The 26,286-nt window shown below is 52.0% G+C and overlaps 1 protein-coding gene across 2 annotated transcripts in view; it reads right to left on the reverse strand.

Moving 5' to 3' along the window:
* LOC140430717 (sodium/hydrogen exchanger 5-like) overlaps window positions 1-26,286 on the reverse strand; it is a 468,359-nt gene that overhangs the window by 199,079 nt on the left and 242,994 nt on the right. The window lies entirely within an intron of this gene.

Genomic DNA, 26,286 nt, shown 5'->3' on the forward strand with positions numbered 1-26,286 from the left:
CTGTGAAAAGAAAAGGGGAAAGAATAGATTGATAAGCGATCAGATTCTCCTGTTATATTTGCTGTGAATGGAAACAATTAAGTGTCATGTTCCACCATTTCTTTTGCTGTGCTTTCCCCCTGAATGAGACTCCTGACCAGATGTGGAAAATTAGAAAATCACCTCATTAATGTTCATTCACACCAAACAAATTAAAGAAACATACCTTCTGTGGATTTCTGCAAAACTGATGTCAAATTGCTCTCTAATTTTAAAAAATAGCTGAATCTACTGTCCATTCAGAAAGAGAAATCAAGGCTGGAAAATATGTTCTTGTTCACTCACGCTGGGATTTTCTGCCTCTGTTTATTGGCAGGGGCAGGAATGGCAGAGGGGACGAAGAATCCCATGGGAGTCTTCAAATGGCTTCTACGCCGGTAGGATTTCCTCGATTGATTGGATTGGATTGGATTGGATTTGTTTATTGTCACGGTACCGAGGTACAGTGAAAAGTATTTTTCTGCGAGCAGCTCAACAGATCATTAAGTACATGAGAAGAAAAGGGAATAAAAGAAAATACATAATAGGGCAACACAACATATACAATGTAACTACATAAGCACTGGCATCGGATGAAGCATACAGGGTGTAGTGTTAATGAAATCAGTCCATAAGAGGGTCATTTAGGAGTCTGGTGACAGTGGGGAAGAAGCTGTTTTTGAGTCTGTTCATGCGTGTTTTCAGACTTCTATATCTCCTGCCCGATGGAAGAAGTTGGAAGAGTGAGTATGCAGGGTGGGAGGGATCTTTGATTATACTGCCCGCTTTCCCCAGGCAGCGGGAGGTGTAGATGGAGTCAATGGTTTGGAGGCAGGTTCGTGTGATGGACTGGGCGGTGTTCACGACTCTCTGAAGTTTCTTGCGGTCCTGGGCCGAGCAGTTGCCATACCAGGCTGTGATGCAGCCTGATAGGATGCTTTCTATGGTAAAAGTTGGTAAGAGTCAATGTGGACATGCCGAATTTCCTTAGTTTCCTGAGGAAGTATAGGCGCTGTTGTGCTTTCTTGGTGGTAGCGTCAACGTGGGTGGACCAGGACAGATTTTTGGAGATGTGCACCCCTAGGAATTTGAAACTGCTAACCATCTCCACCTCGGCCCCGTTGATGCTGACAGGGGTGTGTACAGTACTTTGCTTCCTGAAGTCAATTACCAGATTGTCTCCACCTCCCGCCAATGGCCTAAACGTAATGGGTATCCCAATGTTGAATGCCAGAATCCCCTTTTGAATATATTGAAATGCTATTACCAGACCTGTACGCCTGATAGTCTTCCCATGTTAAATTGTCCATTCACATCACCATAAGGGTATGCCAACTGAAACCACAAGTCTCCCACGGAATGCACCTCACGAGCAGAGCCCATGAGAAATAGCACAGGTGAGTAGAGCCGCCGGGGGGAGAGGGCTGTAATGACCTCCAATTGGCATTATTGGTTGGCCAATTGGAGTATGAGCTCCCTCAATGATAGCTCATTGAGGGGGCCCATTTAAGCACCTGTGTAGGCTTTGTGAGGCAGTCTTAAATTGACTAGAATGCTAGCAGCACTGTTTGGAGCTGCTCTTGTATATAAGTTATTGCAAATAAATACTGGTGTGGTGACGGAACCCCTGCCTCCTGTGGATTATTACAGTGGCGACGAGGTAAACAAAGAACCGTGCGGAGACCAGCTGCCGCACTCGGAGGGTAAGCCTTGCTCTTTCAAAAATGCCTCTTTTTGGGAGGTTACATGCATTCGACCCGACTATTGAGGACTGGTCCCAGTATGTGGAGAGAATGTGTTACTTCTTCCAGACCAATGAGATAACGGAAGACGGAAGGAAACGGGTTATACTGCTGTCGGCGTGCGGACCCTCAGCCTTCGCCATTATACGTAGTCAAACTTATCCCGTAACGCCGGACACGATACCTTTCCAAGAATTAACGAAATTGGTGGAAGAGCACTATGACCCAAAACCACCCTCCTTTTGTGTAGGTACAGATTCTACACAACGAAGCGGGAAGACAGAGAGTCAGTCACGAATTTCTTGACCCGCCTGAGAAGGCTGGCGGAAAAATGTGTGTTCGGCCCGACGCTAAATGAAATGCTTCGGGACCGGTTAGTGTGTAGCATAAATGACCTCCAAATACAGAAGCGCCTGTTGGCGGAAACACAGCTAGACTGCAGGCGGGCGTTACAGCTCGCACTGTGAGAAAAGGCAGCAAGTGGGGCGCAGGAACTACAGGGCACGCCAATGGAGGTAGATACCTGGGAGAGGGACTACCACAATGGGTCCAGCTACCAGATAGCCGCCCTCAGGAAAAGCCTGAGGAACAGAGGGCCAAAGGAAAACCTCAGAACTGCCCCCAAGTCTGCTAGGACTAACTGGAGACAGAGGGAACTACCGGCTGAGGCTCCCCCAACAGAGAAGGACCTTTTCTGGCACCAGACAGAGTAGGGTAACAACGACAGAAACCGTAGAAGGAGGTGGCAAAAGAGGAATAGCAGGTGGGGATGCAGGGAAGTACACAACCTAGATGCCCCATCCTCCTCCGAAGGGGAACAGTTATATAACATTGCGACGAAGAAAGCAGAACCTATTAAGATTACCACACGGGTGAACGGTCGGCCGACAATAATGGAAATAGACACGGGTGCGGCCGCATCAGTAATGGGAGTGGCAGCATTTTTAAAAATCAAAGATGGACTCCAGCCACTAACCCTAACAAAAACATCGAAGAAACTTAAAACCTACACGGGGGAACCCCTGGAAGTTCTAGGCACGACTCATGTACCCGTAGAATATGACAAACAATTGCTCAGATTACCATTGACGATAGTAGAGGACCGAACTTAATAGGACGGAACTGGCTGAAAGACCTAAACTTAGATTGGATGAAAATTTTCCAGAGTGGAAGCGGGCAGTTGAGTGGAGTACTCCAAAAATACCTGGAGCTCTTCCAAGAAGGTTTGGGGGAAATTATAGGCACCAAAGCATGTGGACCCAGAAGCCCTTCCGAAATTTTGTAAGGCCAGGCCGGTACCTTTTGCGTTAAGGAAGAAAGTAGATGTCGAAATAGGAAGGTTACGCGGCGACGGCATTATCAGACCAGTACAGTTCTCGGAATGGGCAGCGCCGGTGATACCAATTTTGAAGCCAGATGGCTCGAGACGTCTCTGTGGAGATTTCAAACAGACGGTAAACAAATACGCACTGCTGGACAAATACCCGATCCTGAAAATAGACGACCTATATGCCAAATTGGCTGGTGGGCTTTTGTTCACGAAACTGGAAATGAGCCACGCCTACCTGCAGTTAAAACTGGACAAGGACTCCCCCAGAAGTTCGCTATGATCAACACCCTGAAGGAACTTTTTTGTTATACTAGGCTACCCTTCGGAGTGTCATCAGCCTGCGCTATATTCCAGCGTACGATGGAAAATATTCTGCAGGGACTACCTCAGGTGGTGATTTATTTGGACGATGTCTTAATCACGGGTAGGACAAACAGGGAACACTTAAGGAACCTGGTGGAAGTGCTCAGGCGTTTCGCAAAGGCAGGCGTACAGCTGAAAAGAGAAAAATGTGTTTTTCTGGCCCCACAAGTGACGTACCTGGGATATAAAGTAGACGAGTCGGGTTTACACCCATTGGAAGACCGAGTAACATAGACATAGATTTACATAGAATATACAGTGCAGAAGGAGGCCATTCGGCCCATCGAGTCTGCACCGGCTCTTGGAAAGAGCACCCCACCCAAGGTCCACACCTCCACCCTATCCCCATAACCCAGTAACCCCACCCAACACTAAGGGCAATTTTGAACACTAAGGGCAATTTAGCATGGCCAATCCACCTAACCTGCACATCTTTGGACCGTGGGGGGAAACCGGAGCACCCGGAGGAAACACACGCGCACACACAGGGAGAACGTGCAGACTCCACACAGACAGTGACCCAACCCGGGAATCGAACCTGGGACCCTGGAGCTGTGAAGCAATTGTGCTAACCACCATGCTACCGTGCTGCCCACGGTAAGGACAATAAAAGAAGCCCCAGCTCCCACCACGGTCCAGGAGCTACGATCATTTCTAGGATTGGTAACATATTATGGCAAATTTATTGAAAATAGGGCGTCCATCCTAGAACCCGCTACTAAAAAAGGGACAAGAACGGAAATGGTCCGCCCGCCAAAACCGAGCATTAAGGGACATTAAGGAACAGCTGTCATCCGAAAATGTCCTAGAGCATTATGACCCAAGGAACAAAGAACAAAGAAATGTACAGCACAGGAACAGGCCCTTCGGCCCTCCAAGCCCGTGCCGACCATGCTGCCCGACTAAACTACAATCTTCTACACTTCCTGGGTCCGTATCCTTCTATTCCCATCCTATTCATGTATTTGTCAAGATGCCCCTTAAATGTCACTATCGTCCCTGCTTCCACCACCTCCTCCGGTAGCGAGTTCCAGGCACCCACTACCCTCTGCTTAAAAAACTTGCCTCGTACATCTACTCTAAACCTTGCCCCTCTCACCTTAAACCTATGCCCCCTAGTAATTGACCCCTCTACCCTGGGGAAAAGCCTCTGACTATCCACTCTGTCTATGCCCCTCATAATTTTGTATACCTCTATCAGGTCTCCCCTCAACCTCCTTCGTTCCAGTGAGAACAAACCGAGTTTATTCAACCGCTCCTCATAGCTAATGCCCTCCATACCAGCCAACATTCTGGTAAATCTCTTCTGCACCCTCTCTAAAGCCTTCTGGTAGTGTGGCGACCAGAATTGAACACTATACTCCAAGTGTGGCCTAACTAAGGTTCTATACCAAGGAGTTGGTGGTCACGTGTGACGCATCACCTTACGTGGTAGGAGCCGTCTTAGCCCATAGAGGAAGGAATGGGGAAGAACGGCCAATAGCCTATGCTTCGAGGACCTTGGCGATGGCTGAGAGAAAGTACTCCCAAATCGAGAAGGAAGGACTGGCGGTGATATTTGCAGTAAAATTTCACCAGTATCTGTACGGGTGGAAATTCACCATAGTGACGGACAATAAGCCGTTATTAGGGTTATTAAAAGAAGACCAGTCAATACCCCCGATTGCATCAGCTAGAATCCAACGCTGTGCGTTGCTACTGGCGACGTATAGATACGTTCTGGAGCACAGACCGGGAACGCGAGTAGTAAATGCAGATGCTTTGAGCAGACTTCCCCTCCCAGTCACCCCACCGCTAATACCGAAAGTAGAGGAGACAGTAATGACTCTAAATTTTTTGGACACCCTACCAGTACAACATATTTGGTTGTGGACGCAAAAAGACCCAGTTTTAGCCAAGATGAAGCATTTACTGCTAACAGGGGAACTGGAGAGACCAGTGGAGCCCCAGATGCACCCATACTGGAGCAGAAGGGACCAAATAACCGTAGAAGACGGTATCCTATTATGGGGAGCCCGGGTAATAGTCCCAGCTCAGGGCCGTCGGGCAATCTTAACCGAGTTACATCACGGACACTCGGGTGTCTAAAATGAAGATGCTAGCTCGAAGTTTGATGGCCAGGATTGGACACAGACATAGCAGCCTTGGTACGTCGGTGCCAGGAGTGCCAACAGGTGCAAAGAGTGCCACCAGCTGCGCCATTGCACCCGTGGGAATGGCAGGCAGACCGTGGACCCGCCTGCATATTGACCATGCCGGCCCTTTCATGGGCTCAATGTTTTTGGTGATAGTGGACGCCCACTCCAAATGGTTGGACATCCACCGGGTAAACGCGGCAAGCACAGCATCGACAATTGAAAAGCTCAGGGCCTCGTTTGCAACACATGGACTTCCAGAGGTATTGGTGTCGGACAACAGAACGGCATTCACAAGTGGGGAATTTGGAAAATTCCTAAAGGGAAACGGAGACAGCCACATCAAAATGGCCCCTTACCGTCCAACTGCCTGGCAGAGAGAGCGGTCCAGACACTAAAAGCGGGACTCAAGAAGCAGCCGGCAGCGTCAATGGACACAAAGCTCTCCCGCTGGCTGTTTGATTACAGGGCCACACCGCAGTCCACAACGGGCATACCGCCAGCTGAACTCTTAATGGGAAGGCGGCTACGAACGAGGCTGAGTCTCCTTTTCCTAAATTTAACGGGGAAGGTGGAGAAACAACAGGAGGTCCAACGCAGGCAGGGGGCATGATAATAGTCGGCAGCAGAGACTTTTCCAGGTGGGGGCACCGGTTTGGGTCAAGAATTATGGGAATGGACCAACGTGGGTCAAAGGCACGGTAGAGTCCCAAACAGGGCCCATATCATATGAAGTTTCAAAGGAGGTAAGGTGCTGAAGAAACACCTAGACCGAATAAGGCCAGCGGAACCACACCTGGAGGCAGTCGAAGCAGGACCGCCTCAAGCTGGGTTAGCTCAGACGGGAAAGATCCCCAGCCCCGAGCACACCCCAGCCCCGAGCAATTTATCCAGACCCCGTCATCCAGTCGTCAGAGTTGGAGATGGACACGTTCGACGAGGCTGTCGCGACACCTCTCCCCGAGGAGGAGGAAGTACAACTTCCAAGGAGGCCGTCAAGGAAAAGACGGGCACCTATAAGGTACACCCCACCCACGTCGGAGAACGACCCGGCGGACGACACAGAGGTGACAGACCCAGACAGGAGGAGCAGGAAGAAGCTCAGAGGAATGCCAGCTGGCAGGAGTTCCTCGGACCTTGGGGGGAAGGGGTGTAATGACCTCCAATTGGCATTTTGGTTGGCCAATTGGAGTATGAGCTCCCTCAATGATAGCTCATTGAGGGGGCCCATATAAGCACCTGTGTAGGCTTTGTGAGGCAGTCGTAAGTTGACTGGAATGCTAGCAGCACTGTTTGGAGCTGCTCTTGTATATAAGTTTATTGCAAATAAATACTGGTGTAGTGACGGAACCCCTGCCTCCTGTGGTTTATTACAAGGGCGATGCTCGGGCATTGTCCGCCCCAGCACCTCCAACAAGTACGCCCACTGCACCCTTCTCCACATCCATTGCCACTACTACTTCTACCTTCTACCCCTCTGATGGCATCATAATAACATTAAGCAGCCTACGCACACTCGCCGACAATTGCCACCCCTACACAAATCCCGTCTGGTCCTTCCCTTTCAACCCCGGCAAGCAATCCTCTGTCCACAGCGCGAACACCTTCACTAACAGCTTTGCATCAACATTGACCCATCCTGCTGCGGGTCCTTTCCATTCTTCAATATCAGCAAAATGGTGCCAGCGACAATGAGAGGGGTGGAGGAGGAGCTCACTTCATTGTACATCCTCACCAACAGGGGGCCCAACTCTGCACCAAATGTCTTGTAAAACTCCACTGGGAACGCTTCTTGATCCAAGACCTCCCCAGCCTGCATCACCCCAATGCCGCCCATCAACTCCCTCAGCCCACTTGGGGCCCCCAATCCCTGCACCCTCTCCTCCTCCACCCTAGAGAACTCCAACCCGTCCAGGAACTGCCTCATCCACCCCTCCCCAGGCGGCAGTCTGACTCCTACAGCCTTCCATAGAAGGCCGCAAATACTCCATTTACTCCCTCTGGGTCCGACACCACCTTGCCCCTCTCATTCCTCACCCTACCAATCTCCCTTGCTGTTGCCTGCTTCCTCAACTGGCGGGCCAGCATCCTACTCGCCTTTTACCTTTACTCGTGCACTGCCCCCGGCCCTCTGTAATTGCCCACTGCCTTTTCCATGGACCCTTTATCAACTCCTCCTCTGGTGCCACCGTGTATATCCTATCCACCCTCAAAATGTCATCTACCAGGCTTGCTCCCTCCTCCCGTTCTACCCTTTCCCTGTGCGTCTGGATTGAAATAAATTCCCCCGACTTCCGCCTTAAGTGCCTCCCACAGCGAGGTGGCCGTGGCCTCCCCTGCATCATTTTGCTCCGTATAACCTCGAATGGCGGACCTCACCCTCTCGCACATGCCTTCGATCTGCCAAAACCCCCACATCCAACCTCCCCCGGTGTCACTCACAAATCTACCTAGTGCAGCGCGTGGTCAGAAACCACAATTGCTGAATACTCCAAGTCAGCCACCCCTGCCAACAGCGCCTTATCATCACAAAAAATAGATCCGGAAGTAGACCCGCTGCACATGCGAGAGGTATGAAACCTCCTTCACTCTCGGTCCCCCAAACCTCCACGAGTCCTCCACCCCCATCTGTACGATCCATGAACCCCCTTCAGCTGCCTAGCCACTGCAGACACCTTCGACGCCTTAGGACTCGACCGGTCCATCCTTGGATCCAGAACCGTGTAAAAATCACCTCCTGTTATCAGCCTGTGCTCCAGGTCCAAGATCTTCCCTCACACCCACCTCATGAAGTCCATGTCATCCCAATTTGGGGCATAAACAGTCACCAGGACTATCGGCATCCCCCCCCCAGCTTTCCACTGACAGTCAACTACCCACCCCCCGGATAAGCCAACAGTGCTACCGACCTCAAATGCCACTTTCTTATTAACCAGTACCCCCACCCCCCTCGTCTTCATGTACAACCCTGTGTGGAACATCTGCCCCACCCATCCCTTCCTCAGCCTCATCTGATCTCCCAACTTCAGTGCGTCTCCTGCAAAAACACAACTTCCGCTTTCAAACTCCTCAAGTGCGCAAAAAGACTCAACTGCTTAACCGGCCCATTCAACACTCGCAGGTTCCAAGTAACTAGCCTGGTCAGGGGGTCCTCCATCACCTACCGATCAGTCATACCCCTTTTTAGCCAGCAACCCCCGGCCCATGCCAACCCCTCTTCCAGGCCCGCCCCAAGAAGTCTGCCACCATCTCTCCCTTCCCAACTGCGCCATTTTGACCAACCGCATCCATGTCAGCAACCCTCCCCCACACTCAAACAAAGAACCAGCCCATTATCTCTCCCCCACACCATCCTCCTGACAACCCCCCCACTTCACTCCCGTTAACTAGCCCACCCAACTAGCATGGTGGCCCCTGCTGGGGCCCTGACTACCCTTCACCCCCCCCATAATAATAATAATCGTAATCATCTTTATCAGTGTCACAAGTAGGCTTACATTAACACTGCAATGAAGGTACTGTGAAAATCCCCTCGTCGCCACTCTACGGTGCCTGTTTGGGTACACTTAGGGGGAATTCAGAATGTCCAATTCAGCTAACGGCACGTCTTTCGGGACTTGCGGGAGGAAACCGGAGCACCCGGCTGAAACCCACGCAGAACGTGCAGACTCCTCACAGACAGTGACCCAAGCCGGGAATCTGGCGCTGTGAAGCAACAGTGCTACCACTGTGCTACCATGCCGCCCATAGATGAAAGGTTCCACAGGATTCAAACTCGGATTGCTGAATTCAAAGTCCAGAGTGCTCACTATTATACCATGGATGCAACGGTCCACCCCTCCCTCCCAACCACCAGCAAACAAAGAAAAACAGAAGGCACCCTCACCATCACTATTCCACCGTCGCAACCTGCCCCAATCCACCCACCCAACGTGCCCCACAATTTACACCGACCTCCTCTCCAAAGTTCAATGTCCTCACAATTCTCCCACACCTTGGTCTTTCATAAAGTTTACTGCATTCTCCGGTGAGTCAAAATAAATTTCCTGCTTTTGGTGAGGCCTCCTTCCTCTGCTGCTGAAAACTGCCACGGAATAATTTCACCAGCTGCTCCGTCAACCACAGGGTGGTCAGCACTGCCTCCTTACTCTCCACCATCTTCTCCTGTGTCACACCACAAAACCTTTCTTGCTCCAGTTGCTGTCTCTTCCTCGTGGCGCTGCTTGTCCGGTGAGCCATAAACCAGTCCAACCAGAAGAGTATTGCATTCCCTGGACACATGCACGCTTTGCCATCAAACACCACACAATTTGGGTGGGAGCCAAATGTGCGACCATTTACTCCATGGCCGCCACTGGAAGTCTACATTTATCTTTCAAAAGCAACCTCTCGATCTTTTAAAAACCTAAGTTGCGGGCGTCAACGTTACGCTGTGGAACCCACCCTTTAAATTTTTTTCCCATCAGTGAGGAATGACGGGAATGCCTTGGATCTTGGTGGGACCGGATGATCCCGCCAGTGGCCAATGGTGAGCCTCCTCTACCACCGGAGAACACGTGGGGTTTGGGGGACTATCTTTTTAACCTCAAGGTTAGAAAAGCCCCTCATGCTGAAACAGTATGGTATTTACAAATTCTTGAAAGTGAGAGGAACAATTCAGTGCTGAATTATGGGCAGTGCTGTGCTCCGAGTCCGGAACCTGATGTACCGGGTCATTCAGAGATTATCCTGATTTTACTGACACCAACCTTGCAGGATACGACTCCGTTTGAAACTCTATAACACTCAATCTCTCTGATTACCCACCGATGATCGCCTTTCACATCTGATAAATTCCAATCCCAAACCGTGTGACACCTGTGTTAGCACAACTGGTCCTTCAGCCATGGCTCTTGAATAAACCTCAAAATAAAACACGGCTCTTAGCAACAACCAGTTAATGAATGCTTCAGGTTGTCGCTGACTACACAAGGGTCGTGTCAGAGCAGCAGAGCTAACATGGGATTGTGGAATACTGAGTGCTGCAGAATAAAACAATATATTGGCCAAAAGCTTGCTTAAAATTAAAGTCCTGTCTAAGAGAAATTGGAAAACACACTCAATAAGTATTTAACAGGAGCCCCTCCTGGGGAATTTTCAAAGTTATTTTGTTTACTGCATTTTACACTTATAGAGGCATTTATGAAAGCAGTCCTGGAGCGTGTCTTACAATAGCATGTAGAAGCTCTTTGTACAGAAGGCCTGGAGGCAAGAAATTACCATAATATGTAAGGATTTTCATCAGGCTTTCACTCTGACAGGGATTAGAATGGGATGTCTTTTTCTCTGTTATCTCTTCATCTTGATTAAAGGAGCCATAGATGTGTTCATAAAACTAGCCCATTCACACTTGATGGCCGGGAAGTGGTAACAAAGGGCACGATTGAATGGAAAACTTTCTAAGTGTGGTCGGGAACGAGATCTGCCGCGGGTTTTCCAGCGCTCGACCCGGTGAGGCCATCACCGGCAACAAACATTAATTGATCCACTTAACGAGGCCCCACAGGCTTCACGCCGCAAATGAAGGCTGATTCTCCAGGACTGCGCCTGTCAGCTCCTCACCAACAAAGCAGCAATTAAACCAATCCTGCAGAACAAACCCAACACAGATCACAGCCATGCCACTGAGGAGACCAGCCCCACAATTCGGGGATATCAACCTGGCCAGATTTTTGGACACATTTGAGTACAGATGGGTTCCCCCAAGGGACTCGGAGGGTCAGTCACAGGGCGGCCAGTGTCGCCTGGGAAGAGGCGGCAGCGGCCGCCAACCCGGGGAACATCACCAGGAAGACAAGCACCTAGTACCAGAACAAAATCAACAACTGTCACCGGGCCACATGTAACCCCCCCCCCACCCACCATGCACCTGGCATCATCCCCGCCCAGCACCATATCATGCCCCAGCCTTTCCATGTCCAGCAGTGTTGCCTACTCCTGCCCCTCCGCACCCCACCCATCCCCTCCTCAATCTCCCCAACACCCCATTCCCCCTCCCTCCACGAGGAATGAAGCATGCGGTTCACGGTGTCCCCACAGAAGAAGTTGGCCCAAAACAGGTGGGAAAGAGCCCTGATGAGTGGCGGGGTGCAGACATCAGAGTCCTCACCCCCTACAAGGAACGGCCCCGGAGGTTGCAGGGGTGGCCGAGGGCAGATCAGTCACCGAGGTAGAGGTTGCCATATGGCGCAGACGTGAGGATCCACTGGCCACCACCCAGATGACCTGTCACCAGCAAAGAGATAGACCACTCAGTGGGCGACAGTAGTGGTCAGGCTTTTGGGGCACATTCTGATGAGCATCACAAAATTGCTGATGCACATCAGGTGGAGGCATGAATGCCCAGTCGAGACAGCAGTTAGAGGTCTGCTGGATCCCAAGACCCAGCTGGGTTCCAGTCAGATGCTGCATTCTGCACCAGGTTTACCTGGAGTTGATGCAGTTGATAGGGAGCAGCCATGATATTCAGAGGAGGATGTCAGCGACACTCCAGCAAGTCCATAGACGATTGGAGGAGTCCCAGAGGCTACGGTCGCAGGAGGTAGCGCCGGCCTTGCGTGGCATCGAGGCCAACACTGCTAGGGTGACAATCGCAGTGGAGAGCCTGGTGCACGATGTCAGTAGCATGAGTGGAGGTGTCCAAAGCGTGGCTCAGTCAGTGACGGCCATGGCTGTGCGGCTCGACAGCATGTCCCAGTCGCAGATGGGCAATGCCGAAGCGTTCCAGAGCACATCCCAGTCAATGAGGAGCATCGCCGAGGGCATTGATACCATGCTGCAGACACTGGGGAGCCGCCAGTGTTGGCAGAGCCAGATGATGATGCAGGGGCAGCCAGGGCTCAATCCAGCTGTCCCTCCGTCCCTAGGTGACCCAAGCGCTCGAAGGGACCCGACCGGGAGGAGGGGGCACAGAGTGCCAATCCGGAGCCACCCTACAGAGTGGCGACAGCGGCCATCAGCCCCCTCAAGATCCTCTCCCCCTGACAACGGTGCATCTCAGAGGCAGCCCTGGAACATGGCGAGGCATATTCCACAGGGCCCCGAGAGGATTCCCATTAGGGGCAAAGAAGGCTATGGGACGGGTTCAGCAGCAGGCTGCCTCCACCTCTGATGAGCATCCTGGGGACACACCTAGGCGCAGTGGTAGAGCAGGAAGGCTAAGCAGGTCAATGATCACTGAGAGTCACTGGGGGGGGAGGGGATGGGAAGGGGGGAAGTGGTGGGGTGAGGGGTAGGGGTAGGGGAAGCGGGCAGCACCATCGGGGGCTAGGGGCAGTTAGGGACACACGTGTCCAGTTTTGTACAGCATTACAAAACATTGCACCGAGGAATATAACGCCTCTAGCACTTTCCTCCGCAATACGAACAGACCTTTAATCTCCTGCCCCAGCCACCAGTGCAGAGTGGTCCTGGATATCACCCCCAGGTTTACCACGTTCAGGCGATGGGTGTGAGCACGCACTCAGTATACAGGAGTCAGACTATGGCATAGATTGAGGAGCAACAGCGCTCAGCCTTCAGTGTGGGTTATCATCACCCCCCTCCCATCGGCAGTGACACGTTGACAGACACGACACAGTCCCATCACCCTTTGGTGATGTGACACAGACCCCGGTAGGGTGGAACAGGGTGGTGAGAGGGGGGGGGGGATGAGTGGGGGGAAAGGCGGAAGGGGGGAAGAAGGGGGTGAGATGAAGGGCGAAGCCACGTCCTATGTGAAGCGGCTGAGGATGAAGGTCTCTAGGGCCCTCTGGGCTTGCCGGCCCCTCACCGCCCCTGCCTGTCCTCCAGCTGGTGCTGCAGGTCCTCCCGGGGCTCGTATTGCAGCCCCTTCTAGTCCGGAGTCTCGTTGTTCTCCTCCTTAGACATGGCTGCATGTTCCTCTCGCTCCACCTCCAGCATGTCGCCCCGTTGCTGTGCCAGGTTGTGGAGGGTGCAGCAGACCACCACGAAGCGGACGGCCTACTGGGGGCTGTACTGCAGTGCACCACCAGAACGGTCAAAATCGGAATAACATTTTGAGGATCCCGATGCACCGCTCAATGGGCCTTGTTGTATCAGGTCTCCACATCGGATATCCATATCACCCTCCATTAGCTAGGTACCCCTTATTCCCCAAGAGCCAACCGGCCATCCTGGAGTGGTCCTCGAAGAGGCCGGGGATGTCCGACTGCCCAAGGATGTAGCTATCGTGCACACTCCCTGGGAAGTATGCACACCCGTGTATTATCTTCATGTGGTGGTCACACACGAGCTGGATGATCAGGAAGTGGGACCCCTTCCTGTTGATTTAGGGTACTCTGTGACAGCCTGGTGAGTCATCTATTGTTAAATTTTGTTACTTAATAAACCTTTCAATACCTCTGGACGAGCAAGGCAATCCATGTACTGGCCTGGGATAAATGAGGACATTACAAACATGATACTCACATGTGACACGTGTCAAAAACATCAACCGGCACAATGAAAGGACCCACTCCAGCAGCATGAGATGGCTACGTCACCGTGGAACAAAGTTGGCAGAAACTTGTTTCACTCCATGAGTCGAAACTAGGTTCTTATCATTGACTATTACTCCAACTTTCCGGAAGTAATGAAACTCCCGGATCTCACGCCGCATCAGTTATCAAAGCCTGCAAGGAAACATTCTCGAGGCATGGTATTCCACAAACAGTCATGTCCGATTGCTTTGCGAGGTGGGAGTGGACGGAGTTCTCCAAGAAATACAAATTTAAACATGTGACATCGAGTCCACACTTTCTCCAATCCAACGGCAAAGTTGAGAAAGGTGTACACATTATCAAACAAGTCATAAGCAAGGCTACTGACGCGAATTCCGACATGCACTTGGCTCTATTATCATATAGATCATCACCGTTGAGCTCGGGGCTATCACCAGTTCAAATGCTCTTCAATCGAGATGTGAGAACAACGCTACCAGCGTTACACTTCAGCAATCCGGATCACTCACAAGTGCTTGACAAGATACAACACAACATCACAAACAAAAGCAGCACTATGACCAGCATGCAAAATCGCTGCAACCATTAGCGGTCAATGACATGATTCGACTGCGACGTCCAGGTGGAGGATGGTCCAACACGGCAACAGTGCTACGACAAGTAGCGCCACGTTCATACATTCTTAAGTCCTACGAAGGTGTGCTGTTCAGACGCAATCGACGAGACCTGCTAAAGGTTCCACTTCCTGAACCTGTCTTTCCAACGTTAAATCTACAGGAATCACTCACTCGACAACACTTGACACCATCAGCCGGTGAACAGATGGACATTAAAACCTCAGTGTCTCCATGCCCATTTAGGAGATCAACTCGAATCAGAGGCACACCCAGCCGTCTGAACCTGTGAACATTGGACTGACGCAATCATTGATTTCTGTAATGCATTTGCACACGATACCAACTATGCTTGTTCCATTCTAGTAACAACACTGAAACTATGAAATGAAATGAAAATCGCTTATTGTCACAAGTAGGCTTCAAATGAAGTTACTGTGAAAAGGCCCTAGTCGCCACATTCCGGCGCCTGTTCGGGGAGGCTGGTACGGGTATATTAAAAAAAAGGGGGATGTAGTGATCTTTACATGGGTATGTACATAAGGGGTTAATGGGAAATTGAAAGATCACTAGGGGGCAGTACTGGAGGGTATAAAAGCAGATGCAAGCGGCTCTCTGCCTCTCTTGGTGATTAGACTGTGACGAGAGCAGGAACATAGATCTAGCTCAGGGCTACTAGTGTGGGCAGACATAGCTACTGTATATAAACGTTGTAACCTTTCTACTGGTATTGATATTAAAGTAAGAACTCATGCAGTTGTTAAATTCTGTCACTCAATAAACCTTTCAACACCTCTGGACGACTTTGAGCCTTTTTCATCAAGGTGCAGAAAGCCTCTGCCGCAACTAGATTGAGTAACGCATGTTACATAGAGTGCTACCAAACACACTACAGTAAGGTAACAAAAGATCCTCCTCCATGTGATGCCATGTCCTACAGGTGTCACACCATCCCCTTGTTGAGGAGCTTCCTGCAGCACATGCTGTCTGTCATCTGTTTGAAAGACAAATGATGCCTGTACACTTTGGGTCACCACCGGCTTCCCCCTCTGGGTCTCTCCCTGGCCTAATGGGCGGCCAGCCGGGTCCTCAAGGTTGGGGTGTAGTCCTGCGCATGGGCCCCCACCTTGAGCCGACCAGCAGCACCGCAAGGACAGCCTCCACGGGGTCCAAGATATCATCTGTAAGGAATTAGAGAGGGTGAGAGACTGACAATCAGCGGTGTCTTCTACCCCGGGACCTTCCATTCCCCCATTGCTCTCCCCCCTCCCCACATCCCCTGCCATCCAATACGCCCGGACCACAGACCCTGTACTCCAGACTCCAGCATGTAACATTATCTGGACCAGGCGCTGGTCTCCTCTCCGCTACACACACCCACCCTCTGGTCGTGGAAATGTCGCCGGTGCTGGGGCCCAGATCCTGGGTGTTCGGATGTTGGCCGCTGCGTCCGTGGTGTTGCTTCTGGCGTAGTGTTCTGGCACAGTGTCCAGGCATCGCGGTCTGATTGGGCTGCCAGGCAACAACTCCCTCATTGCCCGGGAGCGAAGATGGTTACTCACCTCATCGGATCCCCAGAACAGTCATACCATCAGCTTCACGTTTTTAAAAAGGTGTACTAATCGGCGCCGCGTTACCACTTGCTGGGGAAGTGGTTAGATCATGGGAGTCTGTTAGATAGGACGTGGTTCCCTTTAATTGTATGGAGATTGGCTTTAAGTGGCAGGATCCTCGTTTCGCCACCGAGAGGGCTGGTTAAACTGCAAACCGATCGGCGCGGTTCACGATTTTGGCCTCCCCACAATCTAACGGCCTTATTGCGCTCTCGCTCAAGCGCGGCGTGGCTGTAAAATCGTGCCCAAAGTCTGGCTCCAAGGCAAAGCAGGAAGTAGCCTGGAATCTTGGAAAATAGCAAAAGAAAAGGGGGTGGGAGAAGAGGTGGATGTGCACAATGCTTACAATAGATAAGTTATTCTATTGCAGCTTTAAAACTTGTATCAACCTGCCCAATGTGGAAAATTGCCCAGTAGATCCCACAAGGAGAAAACCCATTACAACCTGTTCAGAGACACTAGGGGTGGACAATAAATTCTGCTTTGCCAACTATTGAGCTGAGATACTATTCTTGTAAATGGAGAATCAGAATAAAATCCCCTCAAAAGGAGATCTGTACAAGGTTCTAAACTTTATTTGATACATTTTTTCTCCACAAATTTGAAGAGGAGTTTGTTTTTGGAAGACACGACTGAATGTATGAAAATTAGCCCAAGTCATGCTCAGAAAATGCCTGGCACACAGGGGGCGTCATTCTCCGACCCCCCGCCGGGAGTAGAATGGCCGTTGGCCGCCGTGAATCCCGCCCCCCCCCCCCCGCCGAAGTCTCCGGTACCGGAGATTGGGCGAGGGCGGGAATCGGGCCGCGCCGGTTGGCGGGACCCCCCGCTCAATTCTCCGGCCCGGATGGGCCGAAGACCCACCCAGAAATTGCCTGTCCCGCCGGCGTAAATCAAAGCTGGTATTTACCGGCGGGACCAGGCGGCGTGGGCGGGCTCCGGGGTCCTGGGGGGGCGCGGGGCGATCTGACCCCGGGGGTGCCCCCACGGTGGCCTGGCCTGCGATCGGGGCCCACCGATCCGCGGGCGGGCCTGTGCCGTGGGGGCACTCTTTCCCTTCCGCCTCCACAACGGTCTCCACCATGGCGGAGGCGGAAGAGACTCTCCCCACTGCGCATGCGCGGGAAACTGTCGGCGGCCGCTGACGCTCCCGCGCATGCGCCGCATTTCCGTGCCAGCTGGCGGGGCAACAAACGCCATTTCCGCCAGCTGGCGGGGCAACAAACGCCATTTCCGCCAGCTGGCGGGGCGGAAATCCCTCCGGCGCCGGCCTAGCCCTTCAATGTTGAGGCTCGGCCCCCAAAGATGCGGAGCATTCCGCACCTTTGGGCCGGCGCGATGCCCGTCTGATTGGCGCCGTTTTTGGCGCCAGTCGGCGGACATCGCGCCGTTGGGGGATAATTTCGCCAGGAAAACTGCAGAACAGTGAATAAGAGAAATTTTAAAATTATATCTTGTACTGTTCCCCAATCCTCCACAATGTTTGGCTGCTCAGCGCATGTTTATGTAGCTATTGTGCCTGTCAATATGGCCTGCAGTAAGCATAGGCTGTATGCTGGTCTCCAGTTGAGTTCAGCAGAGCTTTGAAATATCCCCATCATCTGCTTATTTTAAAGTATCCCTGATGTCTCAGTGACATGAATCAGCGATTTCATATCCAGCTCAAAAGTAGCATTTTACTGCTGCACTCAAACCAGGACTGACACTGCTAATAGCTGCAAGGATCAAACACCTGTGATCGATGCGCAGCACAACTGGAGCATTCATTTGTGACTTTTGAATTCCATCCCTTTTCCGATAAAAGCAAACATTGTCATTAGTCTTTTTGATTGATGTTTGTACCTGTCCCTGAGCTTTTGATGAGCTGTGCACCCAAATGTCTTTGTTGCTCCACGTAAACTCCAACTGTTTGTGGTGAACCACTGTCAATTTATTGCAGTAAGGTTTCTACAAGATGGACATCAGAATCAAACCAGATCGCCTGCAGCTGCATCCGCAATCGACCGACGCCAGGAAAGACTTTAGTCACTGGCTAGCTTGCTTCGAGGCTTACATAAACTCAGCGAACACCCCACCGACGGAGACTCAGGAGATACAGGTCCTGTACTCCAGGTTGAGCTCAAGCGTGTTTCCGCTGATCCAGGATGCCCCGACCTACGCGGAAACCATGGCCATGCTCCTCAAAGAGAGCTATGCGCAGAAAGCGAACACATTCTTCGCCAGGCACGTACTCGCCACTCGCTCTCAACTCCCTGGTGAGTCCATTGAAGACTTCTGGCGGGGCCTAATCCCACTCGTCCGGGACTGTGACTGTCAGGCCGTTACGGCCACCAAACATTCTAATCTCCTCATGCGCGATGCTTTTGTGACAGGGATTGGGTTGGACCTTATCCGACAAAGATTGCTTGAAGGGGCCAGGCTCGACCTAGCGGAGACAAAAAAACTAGCACTCTCCTTGACGGTCGCCTCACGTAATGTTCAGGCCTACCCCTCCAGCCGCGCGGCCCACCCCTCCTATCCCTCCTGGACCCCGCAAACGGCCGCCCCAGTCGGGGCCTTACCCAGCCAATACACCTGCGCCACCCGCCAATCCGCGCACCCCGGGGGTCCCCAATGTTACTTCTACATCCAGCAGAAGCACCCTCGCCATCGCCGCCCGGCTCGCACTGCCATTTGCAAGGCTTGCAGCAAAAAGGGCCACTTCGCCGCAGTGTGCCAGGCCTGCGCAGTCGCCGCTATCACCCCCTCCCCCCTGACACACGGACAATGGGCGCCGCCATTTTCACCCCCCCCCCCCCCGTACCACGCGCAGCCAGAGGGCGCCACCATCTTCACCTCTCGGGGCCACACGCGGCCAGTGGGCGCCGCCATCTTCACCCCTTGGGCCGCGACCAGCCAGTGGGTGCCGCCATCTCCCCCCTCAGTCCACGTGCAGCCCATGGGTGCCGCCATCTTGTCCAGCTCCAGCAACGTGCGGCCCATGGGCGCCGCCATTTTGTCCGCCGTAGGATCTTCAATCGCCGCCATCTTGTCTTCCCCCATGGGGCATGGACGCAGATGACATTCCACGTTGCCACCAGTGACGATCAACCGCAGCTCGCCTCGATGACGCTAGACCAGTCTCATCCACAAAACCTGGCCACCGCTTCGACTACGGTGAAAATCAATGGCCACGTGACCTCTTGCCTACTGGACTCCGGGAGCACCGAAAGCTTCATTCACCCGGAAACGGTAAGGGGCTGTTCCCTCGCGGTCCACCGCGCCAACCAAAGGATCTCCCTGGCCTCCGGATCCCATTCCGTCCCGATCCGAGGGTTCTGCACGGTCACTCTCACGGTCCAGGGCGTAGAATTCAGCGGCTTCCGCCTCTCCGTCGTTCCGAATCTCTCCGCTGCACTATTACTAGGCCTGGATTTCCAGTGCAATCTATAGAGCCTCTCTCTCAAATTCGGCGGGCCCCTACCACCCCTCACTGTGTGCGGCCTCGCGACCCTAAAGATCGACCCCCCCCCCCTCCCTCTTTGCCAATCTGACTTCGGATTGGAAACCCGTTGCCACCAGGAGCAGACGGTACAGCACCCAGGACAAGACCTTCATCAGGTCCGAAGTCCAGCGGCTGCTTCGGGAGAGTATCATCAAGGCCAGCAACAGCCCCTGGAGAGCTCAAGTGGTAGCAGTTAAAACTGGGGAGAAGCATAGAATGGCCGTGGACTACAGCCAGACCATCAATCGGTACACGCAGCTCGACGTGTCCCCCCTCCCATGCATATCTGATATGGTCAATCAGATTGCGCAGGACCGGGTCTTCTCAACGATTGACCTAAAATCCACCTACTACCAGCTCCCCATCCATAAATCGGACCGTCCATACACTGCCTTCGAGGCGGACGGTCGTCTCTATCACTTTCTTAGGGTTCCCTTTGGCGTCACTTTGGTCTTCCAAAGGGAGATGGACCGAATGATTGACTGGTACGGTTTGCAGGCCACGTTTCCGTACCTAGACAACGTCACCATCTGCGGCCATGTTCAGCAGCACCACGATGCCAACTTTGCTAAATTCCTCCGCACCGCCACTCTCCTCAACCTTACTTATAATAAGGAAAAGTGCGTGTTCAGCACGACCCGCTTAGCCGTCCTCGGCTATATGCTCCAGAACGGAGTTCTGGGGCCCGATCCCGACCGTATGCAATCTATCATGGAGCTTCCCCTCCCCCACTGCCCCAAGGCCCTCAAACGCTGCCTGGGGTTCTTTTCGTACTACTCTCAGTGGGTCCCAAACTATGTGGACAAGGCCCGCCCACTCATACAGTCCACCCAGTTTCCCCTTACGGCCGAGGCACAACAGGCCTTCGCCCATATCAGAGCAGACATAGCCAAGGCCGGGATGCACGCAGTAGATGAGACACTGCTCTTCCAAGTAGAAAGCGACGCATCAGACGTCGCCCTTGCCGCCACCCTCAATCAGGCAGGCAGACCCGTGGCATCCTTTTCCCGCACCCTTCATGTCTCAGAAATTCGGCAGTCGTCCGTCAAAAAAGAGGCCCAAGCGATCGTTGAAGCTGTACAGCATTGGAGGCATTACCTGGCCGGCAGGAGATTCACTCTCCTCACTGACCAACAGTCGGTAGCCTTCATGTTCAACAACACGCAGCGTGGCAAGATCAAAAATGATAAAATCTTGCGGTGGAGAATCGAGCTCTCCACCTATAATTACGAGATCTTCTATCGCTCCAGCAAACTCAGCGATCCCCCAGACGCCCTTTCTCGAGGTATATGTGCCAGCGCACAAGTAGACCAACTCCGGGCCCTACACGACAGCCTTTGTCACCCGGGGGCCACACGGTTGTACCATCTTGTCAAGGCTCGCAATCTTCCCTACTCCGTCGAGGAAGTACGGACAGTCACCAGGGACTGCCATATCTGCGTGGAGTGCAAGCCGCACTTCTACCGGCCGGACTGTGCGCGTGTGTTGAAAGCCTCCCGCCCCTTTGAACGCCTCAGCATGAATTTCAAAGGGCCTCTCCCCTCCACCGACCGAAACACGTTTATCCTCAGTGTGGTCGATGAGTACTCCAGGTTCCCCTTCACCGTCCCATGCCCGGATATGACGTCTGCCACTGTCATCAAGGCCCTCAACACAATCTTCGCTCTGTTCGGTTTCCCCACCTACATCCACAGCGACAGGGGATCCTCATTCATGAGTGATGAGCTGCATCAGTTCCTGCTCAGCAGGGGTATCACCTCCAGCAGAACGACCAGCTATCACCCCTGGGGAAACGGGCAGGCAGAGAGGGAGAACGGGACGGTTTGGAGGGCCGTCCAGCTGGCCCTATGATCCAGGAACCTCCCAGCCTCTCGATGGCAGGAGGTCCTCCCTGATGCACTACACTCCATCCGGTCACTACTGTGCACCGCTACGAATAACACACCCCATGAACGTCTCTTTACGCCTATGTGGCACACCCCAACGGCCGCCAAGATGCTGTCTCCCTCAGGGACCTAGCACCAGCAGGTTCCACCCATACACACTTCCCCGTCCAGGCGCCATCCTCCCCTTCCGCGGCGCTTCCAACATTAACCCCACCAGGTCCATCCCTTCTTCCCCTGCCCACGCAAGTGGACGAAGAGGATTTCGGCACGCTCCCAGAGTCATCCAACATCAGGCCGACACCGACGTCGCCATCATCGACATCGCCGCCACCGTTACATGGCTCCCAGCGGAACGTCAAGGCACCAGACCGGTTGAACCTCGAACTGACACCGGACTTTCAAGAGGACATTTGTTTTCTCACTTCCTTTTAATAAAATGCTGTACATAATTTTCAAAACTGTATATAGTTCTACACCACCCCCACCGGACTCATTTTTAACAGTGGGTGAATGTGGTAAACCACTGTACACCTGTATTAGGGGATGTAAGGTAGGACCTGTACTACAGGTTCGCCGGTAGCCCCTGCCTGCTGGCTCCGCCCAGGAGGAGGAGTATAAATATGCATGTCCTCCATTCAGCTGCCATTTCACCAGCTGCTGTAGGAGGCCACGCATCTTACTGCAATAAAGCCACAGTTGTACCCAATCTGAGTCTTTGTACAATTGATCGTGCATCACTGTTTGAGTGGAAGCTGCAGATTTCTCGAGATGAGCAAAAGATTATATTGTGAGCACATTTGTGCCAGAGATTAGAACTTTCCTGCTTCCTGCAGCCAGTCTGAGCATCTTCCACTGTCAGTTCATAGAGCAGAGTTTAGCTCCTGTTTACTCCAGATACATTTTAATGCCGCCCCCTCCAAGTTTTTCTTCCTCCCCTACCCCAACAGCAGGCATTCTCTCCCTTTATCTGATGCTGAAAGCTCGTTTGGCTGAAAAATCAGGCTCATAATGGTGAAAATGAATGCATTCTGCCACCATTTACAGACTTGCAAGATCTAACCCTGACCTCCGCAATCAGCCAGCTTCTGCTGCCCTGAATAGATCAACTTATACTGGAGCATCTTCACCAAACTTCCATTACCGCCCCAGCTCTGTGGCTGAAACTGATTCAGTCAATTTAGCCTGCACTATTTTTTTAAACTTCTGTTTACTGGAGTTTTTCAATTGTCTGCACAAATTTTCACAAAACAAGCGAAAGCAAACAGACAGCTACAGGTGTCAACCTCCGACGGGAACAGCCCAGAACAATGGTCACTACAGTGTTAGGAATAACAAGACCTGATGAATCGGGGACAAAATCCCCAACAGGTTTCCCCCACAAATAAATGATGCGCCTGCACCAGAATAGGATACAGGCAACAATTTAGACCAGTTATTTTCAAAATCAGGGTCGCGGCCCACGGGTGGGTAGCAGGTGGGTGTTGGGAGGATCATGGGCCATCAGTCACGCCAATCCTGATTGTGGGAAGGAGTGCCTAACGGCCACGACCGGCTTTTAAAAGACAAATTCAAGGAGAGCACCGGATACAACCAGACCCATGTTAACAATCCATGGTCCTCCAACAGAGAAAGTAAAAAGAAAGCAAGAACAAGAGCAAAGAATTGAACTTGCACAACCCCACTTCCCATCCCAGGACCAAGGACAAAACAGATCTTCAGACCACCAACACCGCCCTCTAATTGGGTAAAAGGCCACCTTGGGGGATATCCACCATATTACGACAAAACAAAGACCAGCCAACCAACCACCACATGGGCGTGCCGAACCCCCCGGAGGAATTAGCCAAGGATAAATCGTGGCTGGAGACTTCAACCAGGCTAACCTCAGGAAGGTCCTACCCAAACTCCATCAACATATCTCCTGCTCCACCAGAGGTGCAAACACCCTGGACCACTGCTACACGAGGATCAAAGGTGCCTACCGCTCCATTCCCCGACCACACTTTGGCAAATCCGACCACAAGTTGGTATTCCAACTTCCGGCTTACAAACAACAACCCAAGTGTGCTGAGCCAGTCAAGAAAACCGTGCAGTGCTGGTCTGAGGAATCTGAGGACATCCTCCGTGACTGCTTGGACACTGTGGACTGGCCCACATTCAAGACCGCGGCAGCTAAACTGGATGAGTACGCAACCACCGTTGTGTGTCGAGGTCTGTGTACCAAAGAAGACAATACAGGTATTCCCCAATCGGAAACCCTGGCTCAACCAAAAGGGTCACTCCCTGCTGAAGTTCAGGACGGAGGCGTTCAAGTCTGATGACCCTGACCTATATAAGAAATCCAAGTATGACTTACGGAAAGCCATCAGGGATGCAAAAAGACAATCCGCATCAAACTAGAGTCCCACGCCAACGACACGAACCCATGACGACTATGGCAGGGCCTGCACAAGATCACAGGCTATAAAGCAAGACCAGGTGGAATATCTGGGGCTGGAACATCCCTGCCCGATGATCTGAACAAGTTCCATGCCCGCTTTGAGCAGTCAGCCAATGTATCAGTTCCACCCACCCCAACAGCCCATACCCACTATTACAGCCTCAGATGTGACAGCTGCCTTCTTGAAAATGAATCCGCAGAAAGCGACGGGCCCCGGCGGAGTCCCTGGACGAGCACTCAGAGCCTGCGCAGACCAGCTGGAGAGTGTATTTGCAGATATATTCACCACCTCACTCCTCCACTCTGTCCCCACCTCCTTCAAGAAGACCACCATAATACCAGTACCAAAGAAGAACAAGGTAGCCTGCCTCAACGACCACCGACCGGTAGCCCTAACGTCTGTTAGCATGAAATGCTTCGAGCGGCTAGTCATGAGGCAGATCACTGCCAGTCTCCCAGACGTTCTCGATCCACTGCAGTTTGCGTATCACCGCAACCGGTCCACAGCAGATGCTATCTCACTGGATCTGCAATCAACACTCAAACGCCTCGACAACAAGGACACCTATGTAAGACTGTTGTTCATAGACTACTGCTCCGCGTTCAACACCATTATCCTAACAAGACTAATAACCAAACTCCGCAATCTTGGACTTGATCCTCCCTGTGCAGCTGGATCCTTGACTTTCTCACCAACAGACCACAATCTGTCAGGATAGGCAATAGCACCTCCTCCACAATAGTCCTCAACACCGGAGCCCTGCAAGGATGTGTGCTCAGTCCTCTACTGTACTCCCTATACACACATGACTGTGTGGCAAGATTTAACTCTAACTCAATCTATAAGTTTGCGGATGATACGATTGTGATGGGCCGTATCTCAAACAATGACGAATCAGACTACAGGAGGGAGATAAATCACTTGGTTGCATGGTGTACTGAAAATAACCTCTCTCTAAATGACCAAGGAGCTGATCTTTGACTTCAGGGAGCATAGCATTACTCACACTCCCGTCTTGATCAATGGCTCCGAAGTGGAGATGGGCGATAGCTTTATGTTCCTGAGGGTCACCATCACCAACAGTCTGTCCTGGTCCGCTCACATTAATGCAACAGTCAAGAAAGCCCATCAACGTCTCTACTTCCTACGGAAGCTAAAGAAATTTGGCATGTCTGCATTGACCCTCACAAATGTCTACAGATGTGCGAAAGGGAGCATCTTATCCGGCTGCATGACAGGCTAGTATTGTAACTGCTCGGTCCAAGATCGCAAGAAACTGCAGAGTGTGGTGAACTCAACCCAACACATCACACAAGCTTGCCACCCCACACATTGATTCTGTATACACCTCCCGCTGCCTCAGGAAGGCAGACAGCATTATCAGAGACCCCTCCCACCCAGGCATTGCCTTCTTCCAGACCCTTCCATCAGGCAGAAGGTACAGAAGTCTGAAGACTCGCGCATCCAGACATAGGAACAGCTTCTTCCCCACAGCTACAAGGCTCCTCAACGACTCCCCCTCGGACTGATCTGTTCCCTGTAAGAACACTATTCACGACGCCCTATGCTGCTCTTGCTCATATATTTGCTTTGTTTGGCCCCTTGTTCCGCACTGTAACTAATCACTGTTTGTCGATGTACCATTTGTCAATGTTCTTTGTTGAGTATTCTTTCGTCTACTATGTACATACTGTGTATGTTCCCTCGGCCGCAGAAAAATACTTTTCACTGTACTTCGGTACATGTGACAATAAATCAAATCAAATCATAAAGGCTGGGCCCTACCTTCATACCTAGCCCATCTCAACATCTCTCCGAATGTGGATTGTCCACTTCAGGACCCCCCACCGCACCCCCCAGGGAGTTGTTACCGCCTAAGGAGCAACACAATAATGATTGCGACACCGGACCTGCCCTAGCCCAGCACCACCACAAGAATAAAGACATGAAAGAACTAACTCCCAGGACTGCCATGGTCACTCTATCCAACACCTCCCCCCCCACCCCCCACCAAAGCGCGGCCTGTCCGGTCCTGTGCGAAACACAGCACCTAAAGAAAAACTCCAGAGAGGGACCACACCACCAGACTCATCACCTACCGCCAAAAATAGAGGATATTAAGGATGACCTTGCCACAAACGTTCTGATAGCAGAATAAC

Source organism: Scyliorhinus torazame, chromosome 10 (assembly GCF_047496885.1).
Source record: "Scyliorhinus torazame isolate Kashiwa2021f chromosome 10, sScyTor2.1, whole genome shotgun sequence".
NCBI lineage: Eukaryota > Metazoa > Chordata > Chondrichthyes > Carcharhiniformes > Scyliorhinidae > Scyliorhinus > Scyliorhinus torazame.